Source organism: Macaca nemestrina, chromosome 3 (genome assembly GCF_043159975.1).
Source record: "Macaca nemestrina isolate mMacNem1 chromosome 3, mMacNem.hap1, whole genome shotgun sequence".
In the NCBI taxonomy this organism is placed as follows: domain Eukaryota; kingdom Metazoa; phylum Chordata; class Mammalia; order Primates; family Cercopithecidae; genus Macaca; species Macaca nemestrina.
This window is the reverse complement of record NC_092127.1, coordinates 137,566,957-137,575,593: the sequence shown is the minus strand read 5'-3', so window position 1 is coordinate 137,575,593 and position 8,637 is coordinate 137,566,957.

The window sequence follows — 8,637 nt, the reverse complement described above, 5'->3', positions numbered from 1 at the left end:
GCTTAGAATTGTCTTGGGTATATAGGCTCTTTTTTAGTTCCATGTGAAATTTAAACTAGTGTTTTCTAATTCTTTGAAGAAAGTCAATGGTAGCTTGATGGAGATAGCATTGATTTTAGGCTGAGATGATGGGGTTTTCTAAATATACAATCATGTCATCTGCAAACAGAGACAATTTGACTTCTTCTTTTCCTAATTGAATACCCTTCATTTCTTTCTCTTGCCTGATTGCCCTAGCCAGAATTTCCAATACTATGTTGAATAGGAGTGGTGAGAGGGCATCTTGTCTTGTGCTGATTTTCAAAGGGAATGCTTCCAGTTTTTGCCCATTCAGTATAACATTGGGTGTGGGTTTGTCATAAATAACTCTTATTATTTTGAGATACGTTCCATCAATACATAGTTTATTAAGAGTTTTCAGCATGAAGTGGTGTTGAATTTTATCGAAGGCCTTTTCTGCACCTATTGAGATAATTATGTGGGTTTTGTCATTGGTTCTGTTTATGTGATGTATTACATTTATTGATTTGCATATGTTGAAGCAGCCTTGCATCCCAGGGATGAAGCCAACTTGATCGTGGTGGATAAGCTTTTTGATGTGCTGCTGGATTCGGTTTGCCAGTATTTTATTGAGGATTTTCGCATCAATGTTCATCAGGGAAATTGCCCTGAAATTTTCTTTTTTTGTTGTTGTATCACTGCCAGATTTTGGTATCAGGATGATGTTGGCCTCATAAAATGAGTTAGGGAGGAGTCCCTCTGTTTCTATTGTTTGGAATAGTTTCAGAAGGAATGATACCAGCTCTTCTTTGTACCTCTGGTAGAATTTGGCTGTGAATCTGTCTGGTCCTGGGCTTTTGTTCATTGGTAGACTATTAATTACTGCCTCAATTTCAGAACTTGTATTGGTCTATTCAGGGATTCGACTTCTTTCTGGTTTAGTCTTGGGAGAGTGTATGTGTCCAGAAATTTATCCATTTCTTCTAGATTTCCTAGTTTATTTGTGTAGAGGTGTTTATCGTATTCTCTGATGGTACTTTGTGTTTCTGTGGGATCAGTGGTCATATCCCCTTTATCATTGTTTATTGTGTATATTTGATTCTTCTTTCTTTTATTCTTTTTTAGTCTGGCTAGTGGTCTATCTACTTTGTTAATCTTTTTAAAAAAACAGCTCCTGGCTTCACTGATCTTTTGAAGGGTTTTTTGTGTCTCTATCTCCTTAAGTTCTGCTCTAATCTTAGTTATTCCTTGCCTTCTGCTAGCTTTTGAATGTGTTTGCTCTTGCTTCTCTAGTTCTTTTAATTGTGATGTTAGGGTGTCAATTTTAGATCTTTTCCACTTTCTCCTGTGGGCATTTAGTGCTATAAATTTCCCTCTAAACACTGCTTTAAATGTGTCCCAGAGATTCTGGTGCATTGTATCTTTGTCCTTATTGGTGTCAAAGAATGTATTTATTTCTGCCTTAATTTCCTTATGTACCCAGGAGTCATTCAGGAGCAGGTTGTTCAGTTTCCATGTAGTTGTGCAGTTTTGAGTGGGTTTCTTGATCCTGAGTTCTAATTTGATTGCACTGTGGTCTGAGAGACTGTTTGTTATAATTTCCATTCTTTTGCATTTGCTGAGGAGTGTTTTACTTCCAGTTTTGTCGTCAATTTTAAAATAAGTGCGACGTGGTGCTGAGAAGAATGTATATTCTGTTGATTTGGGTGGAGAGTTCTGTAGATGTCTATTAGGTGCGCTTGGTCCAGAGCTGAGTTCAAGTCCTGGATATCCTTGTTACTTTTCTGTCTGCTTGTTCTGTCTAATATTGACAATGGTGTGTTAAAGTCTCCCACTAATATTGTGTGGGAGTCTAAATCTCTTTGTAGGTCTCTAAGAACTTGCTTTATGAATCTGGGTGCTCCTGTATTGGGTGCATATATCATATATATTTATGATAGTTAGCTCTTCATGTTGCATTGATCCCTTTACCATTATGTAATGGCCTTTCTTTGTCTTTTTTGATCTTTGTTGGTTTAAAGTCACTTTTATCAGAGGCTAGGATTGCAACCCCTGTTTTTTTGTTTGTTTGTTTGCTTTCCATTTGTTTGGTAAATAATCCTCTATCTCTATTTTTAGCCTAATTGTGTCTTTGCACGTGAGATGGGTCTCCTGAATACAGCACACCAATGAGTCTTGACTCTATTTAATTTGCCAGTCTGTGTCTTTTAATTGGGGCATTTAGCCCATTTACATTTAAGGTTAATATTGTTATATGTGAATTTGATCCTGTCTTTATGATGCTAGTTGGTTATTTTGCCTGTTAGTTGATTTAGTTTCTTCATAAGACCAATTGTTGATGGTCTTTACAATTTGGTATGTTTTTGGGAAAACATACCAAAAGGTACCGGTTTTTCCTTTCCATGTTTAGTGCTTCCTTCAGGAGCTCTTGTAAGGCAGGCCTGGTGTTGACAAAAATCTCTCAGTATTTGCTTGTCAGTAAAGGATTTTATTTCTCCTCCACTTATGAAGCTTAGTTTGGCTGGATATGAAATTCTGGTTTGAAATTTATTTTCTTTAAGAATGTTGATTATTGGCCCCCACTCTCTTCTGGCTTATAGGGTTTCTGCAGAGAGATCCACTGTTGGTCTGATGGGCTTCCCTTTGTGGGTAACCCGACCTTTCTCTCTGGCTGCCCTTAACATTTTTTTCTTCATTTCAACCTTGGTGAATCTGACGATTGTGTGTCTTGGGGTTGTTCTTCTCGAGGAGTATCTTTGTGGTGTTCTTTGTTTTTCCTGAATTTGAATGTTGGCCTGTTTTGCTAGATTGGGGAAGTTCGACTTTTAATATAAAGATTTTCTTTTCTCAAAAACCTGATGTCATAGTATTGACCTTTTTTTTTTTTTTTTTTTTTTGAGACAGAGTCTCACTCTGTTGCCCAGGCTGGAGTGCAGTGGCGTGATCTCAGCTCACTGCAAGCTCTGCCTCCCGGGTTCATGCCATTCTCCTGCCTTAGCCTCCCGAGTAGCTGGGACTATAGGCACCACCACGCCTGACTAATTTTATTTTTCTTTTGTATTTTTTAGTAGAGACGGGGTTTCACCGTGTTAGCCAGGATGGTCTTGATCTCCTGACTTTGTGATCCGCCTGCCTCGGCCTCCCAGAGATATAATACTGACTTCCAATGCATTGGGCAGTGAGCACCTTTTACTCCATAACACTTTTAGATGGTCACCGTTAATAGAACCCAAATTATGTAGATAATCTTGACTATAACAACATAATGATTTTGCTGAAACAAAACAAATAAGTATAAACAATTTTAAAGAGCAGACATTAATAACATAAAAATTTTGTCTTTATTTTATTACTCAATCGCACATCACTGACTCGCTCAGACTGAGCCACCATCTACAGAACACCCAGATTTGTGCAATAACAATTAAATTCAGTCATCCTCAGTCATATTCTAGACATAGCTTCACATACATTTTTTATTTTGTTGTTATGAATCCATATTTATTGCGATAGGAGGATAGAACATATTTTATTTGACAGCATTTTGGCTTGAGTTCTGTTTTCATAATATTTGGACATACAATGTATGGGTCTCCATTTTTACTTTTGCCCTGGGCCTATGAATTGTTAAGTCCAGCTGACTGGAACCTGTTTCATCACTACGGAACCCCTAAATTCAATCCTTAATTTTTCTGCAGTTCTTCCTTTTCATCTCCCTCTATTCCTGTAAGCACTTCCTGGTTTTTCACAAATTTAGCTGTGTGTCCACTCCTCTGCTTCTGGTAGCTTCCCACAGGAATCTGTCAGGTCGTGCTCTCCCCTGTGATCACTGCTGCCTGTGCAGAGACATCGGCCTTCATCTCTGGAGGGCAGAGGCTGAAAAGGATTGTGTTGGGGGCACCAGTGTGTGTGTGTGTGTGTGTGTGCGCATGTGTGCGTCTGTGTGTGTGTGTGTGTGTGTGTGTGTGTGTGTGTGTCAGTGAGAGACAGAGAGATAGACAGAGAGAATTGGAAAAAGGTGGGTATGGAACAAAGCTAGAAATAATGAAAAGAAAATGATGATGAGGAGATACCTTGAAGGAGTAAGTGAAAATAAAATGCACATATATACAAAATGATGATGGATGAGCATTTGTCTGTCTCAGAATTTCAAAGTGAAAAAAAAAAGATGTGACTATAGGGTTTGGAGCATAATAACAAAGGTGGCATTGAGAGCTATCTCTACATCAGCAGTCATGGGAAGCTCACCTTTGGAACTGCAGATATTCAGACTCAAAATTTCTTTAACTTAAAGGGCAAATGTCAGCCAATTTACTTTAATGGACAAATCAGAATTTTACTTATTTTTTAGCTAAAGCCCAGTCAGATTCATTAAGAGGGTATAACCACTGCTTTATGAAACTTTGACCCCTCTTGGCTTTCTCCCCTGCCTTACTTCAGGCTAAGATTCCTAATGATGTGAAATCCTCTCAATCGATTGGTCAAGAGAAGTATGGTCTCATCAGTCCTGATGTCCTTTTGAAAGACCTTTAATAATAAAAATCAGAGGTTGGCTGGGCGCAGTGGCTCACACCTGTAATCCCAGCACTTTGGGAGGCCAAGGCGGGCAAACCACAAGGTCAGAAATGGAGACCATCCTGGCTAACATAGTGAAATCCCGTCTCTACTAAAAATACAAAAAATTAGCTGGGTGTGGTGGCACGCACCTGTATTCCCAGCTACTCATGAGGCTGAGGCAGGAGAATCACTTGAACCTGGGAGGCAGAGGTTGCAGTGAGCCAAGATCGCGCCACTGCACTCCAGCCTGGGCAACAGAGTGAGACTCCGTCTCAAAAAAAAAAAAAAAAAAAAAAAACAAAACAAAAAGAAAAAAAAGAAAAGAAAAGAGAAAAAAAAAGAGAGAGATCTGAGTAATGGCTTGGGTCTTCAGAACATCAGTAGGCACTAAAGGCATTTAAAGATGAAAGGAAATCCCTACACTCTCTTCTTCACAGCTATACTCCCAGAATCAGCACTCTGCTTCATAAACAGAAATGGGGAGAAATGAGATAAAATAATGTAAGAAAAAAAGTTCAGGGGAACAACAGAAATAAGAGGAAAGATACAAAGCAGGGGGTTGCGGAAGCATCCTTACATTGTAATCCTAGTGGTGTGACTGCAGTGTGGGGACAATCAGAACCCCAATGGACACTATTCCTGGACCAGAGAAAATGTAACAGGATAATTATGTCACACACTATGTTGTGTGTTTAGAATTTCTGCTTAGGAAAGGAGAAACAGGAGTGCATGGAGAGCTTTCCTACTGTGATCTGAGAATCAAACACCTGCATTAGCATCACCTGGGTACTTGTCACCATTATTCTTTGGCCCCACCTGAGACCTACTGATGCAGAAGCTCTGAGATCAGTCTTGGGCTATGCATCTTAAACAAACTCCCCAGGAGGTTCATATGCACAATGAAGTTTGAGAATGACTTGCTTAGAGGATAACTAAGAACACAGATATTATTTTACCTGCCTCCTAATATCTTTTCTTGTGTTTATCTCCTTGTGCTTTGACTGATGAGAAATCAAGTAGCACTAAAGGATTCCATGGTAATCTCAGAAAATCTCTGAGAAACAGAAGTTTACTTTCCCACTGTGTTTTCACAGAAGGAGCCAGCTTGCCATATGGAGGTCTGTTTGAATATCCTCATTGACATGATCTTATCTAATTTTGAGTTTGAAGAATTACAAGTTACAGGCATTTATTAAGCTCACGAGCATGGAAGAGCAATGACTAGAAGTAAGATATGATGAAGTATTTAGTAAAAATGCCAATATAAGCTCTGAATCTGTGATGTTTGGATAAGGTAACTATGGTCACTCTTATCTGTTCATTAAGGCCAAACTCAGCTGAGCTATTCATTAAAGCTGGATCCAGCTATGTAATGGTTGCATAACAGGATATTGAAATAGAAGCATCAGATAACTAAGTGACTTGTGAAAGAGAACAGTGATTGAATTTGAAAAATGTAGGTGGCCGAGAACTAGTTGACATATGGCCAGATAAAAGAGGATTTGAGGGACGAAAGCACTTTTTGGAGAGAACTGTTTATGTGTTGTGAGCCCTACCTTCCTCCAAAGAAGAAGGAGGGATAGGGTTTTCCTTTTCATTTCAATGCAAGGGAGGTATTGCAATGGACTGAATGTTTATGTTCACCCGAATTCATATGTTAAAGTTCTAGCCCCCAAGGTGATAGTATTGGGAAATGGGGCCTTCGGGAGGTGATTAAGGTCACCCTTATGATAGGATCAGTGCCCTTATAAAAGAGACCCAAGAGAGACCTCTTGCCCTTCTGCCATGTGTCTGCACATGAGATGTCCCTCTGTGCAGAGGCAGGCCCTCACCAGACACTGAATCTTGCAGCACCTTGATCTTCGACTTCCCAGCCTCCAGAATAGTGAGAAATAAATTTCTTTTTTATAAGTCACCCAGTCTGTGGTAGTTTGTTATAGCAGCCTGGATAGATGAACACAGGTGCTCTAAAGAGATCACTGAGAGTCTATCAAGATTACTATGAGTCACTGGTAGTTTCGGTGGTTCACAGTTACTATTTGGGGACTTTGCCTGAAAATACAGTGAGCAAAAGTCTAGCTGCTGATAGATGAGCTGATGGATCAATGTTCTAGAATTGGCCTGCTACAACAGGGTTGCTCTGAAACATGCCCATGTGTTTCCTTTGCTTCAGATGTGCACCACATGCAGAAAAATTGCTGGACTAGAGTGGTCTTAGGTCCAGAAGACCCCCTGCTGACTAAACAGGCCTCAGATTTTTTGAAAAAAATGCAGAGGATATGGTCAAATTCCTAGGATCTAAGTGACTAAGTGGACTAGAGATGTACCCCTCTAATATCAATAAAACTTCAGGGAGAACATCCTGGTAATGGAAGTTTTCTGAACAATCAGTGAATGTGCCCAACAAAGAAAAAGGCAGCTCCTGTGATCTTCCAGGCTCTGAATGCTCTAGGCCAGTTTATCATCAGGCCAGTCAGGTGAGAACTTTGATGTCTTCCTTCTGTTTTCTCCCTCTCACTCCCCACACCTGTATTTGCAAAGCCAGAGGCATCAGTAAGAGCAGCTGGCTGCTGAGGGAGAAAACGAGAGAGGAAGGGAGGAGCCAACCACACTCTCCCTCCCCAGCTTCAGCCCTGCTTCTGGCAGCAAGATCTGGCTACAGGTGAAGGGAGAAGCCGCACCTTTGAATGAGGATCAGATATCCTGGATTTGAACCAGAACTTTGCTTTGTAACTTTAAGTAATCATCAGATTTCAAATTATTTTAAGAGACCTACAGGAATATAAAAAAGGTTTCGATTTATCATCCAGGAACAAGAACAACAAAAGAAAACACACAAAAGCAAGGACCGTAAAAGACAAGAAAAAAAAATAAAGTAGCTTTGTAATTGCATCTCCTGAGATGCTCTTGATTGGTGCAGTGGTTGTATTTGGTTAGTGTAGCTCTAGAAGTTTTGTGCTTCAAGTGTAGTTTGAACAACTTTTTCACTGTTAGTGTTATCCTTTTAATTTGATTAGTCAGGCTGAGACATTAGAACTAAGGAGGATTTAGGTTTTGTAGAGCTTGAAGTCTTAGAGGTCTTTTTTTAAAAATAAAGGTTATGAAATTACAAGTACAAAATTGCCAGCATCCCTCTGAAATGCTTGAAAAGTGTCCTTTCAAGTGAATGGCCTTGAAGTTTGAGCTTCTGTAGCTTCCGAGCACAGCAGATCCACCTCTTTCTGGAAGTCAGCTTCTCTCCGCTGCACCCCATCACTAAACCGTCAGCAAGGCCCGTGGGCTTTACTTTCAAAACACATCCAAAATCCCATTACATGATAATATCTCACTAACTCTCAAGCAGACCTACCCCCATGCCTCTCCTGGACTGTGTGGCCACCTCTGACTTGCCTCCTGAGTCCACCTTTGCCCCCTTTTGCATGTTCAATAGTCAGAGCTATCTTGTAAAAACATACATTAGATCCTCATATAATTTCTCTCCTCCAGTGGATTCTTATCAAACTTTGAAGACAACCCAGAGTCTTTCCTATGCCTTAAGTGGTTTTGTGTGACTTGGTCCCTGGCTATTTTCTGACCTCATCTCCTGTCATTCTCTCCCTTACTCACTGTGCTCCTGCCACCCTGGCATTCTTGTTGTCCCTCAAACACACCAAGCCCATTTTCACCCCCACGGCCTTTGCATTTGCTGTTTCCTCTGCCTGGAATATTCTTCTCTTGGATTGTCTCAAAGTTTGAATTCCAGATTTGGTTATCAGGGCAGCCCTGGAGATACAGTTGAGAAAGTTCACTATTTTCTTAAACAGTAAGTAGCTGAGAAAGCTCATATTTCTTCTTAAGCAGTTTTTTCTAGTCTCTTTATCTATAAGTGTGCTTGCTTAGAAGAACTCTAGATGGCCCGAGAGGCCACTGGAGTTTCAGGACACTTCAACAATTACCAGAAGAAGAAAATGCCAGTGTGAAACGGGCGCAAACCAGAACTGGGGACCCCTTGTTACCTTTAGATCATTAACATATCATCATAATGTTAAAATCCCTGCCCATAAAGAAAATCACCACCTTTCTGAACATACGTTGTATGAA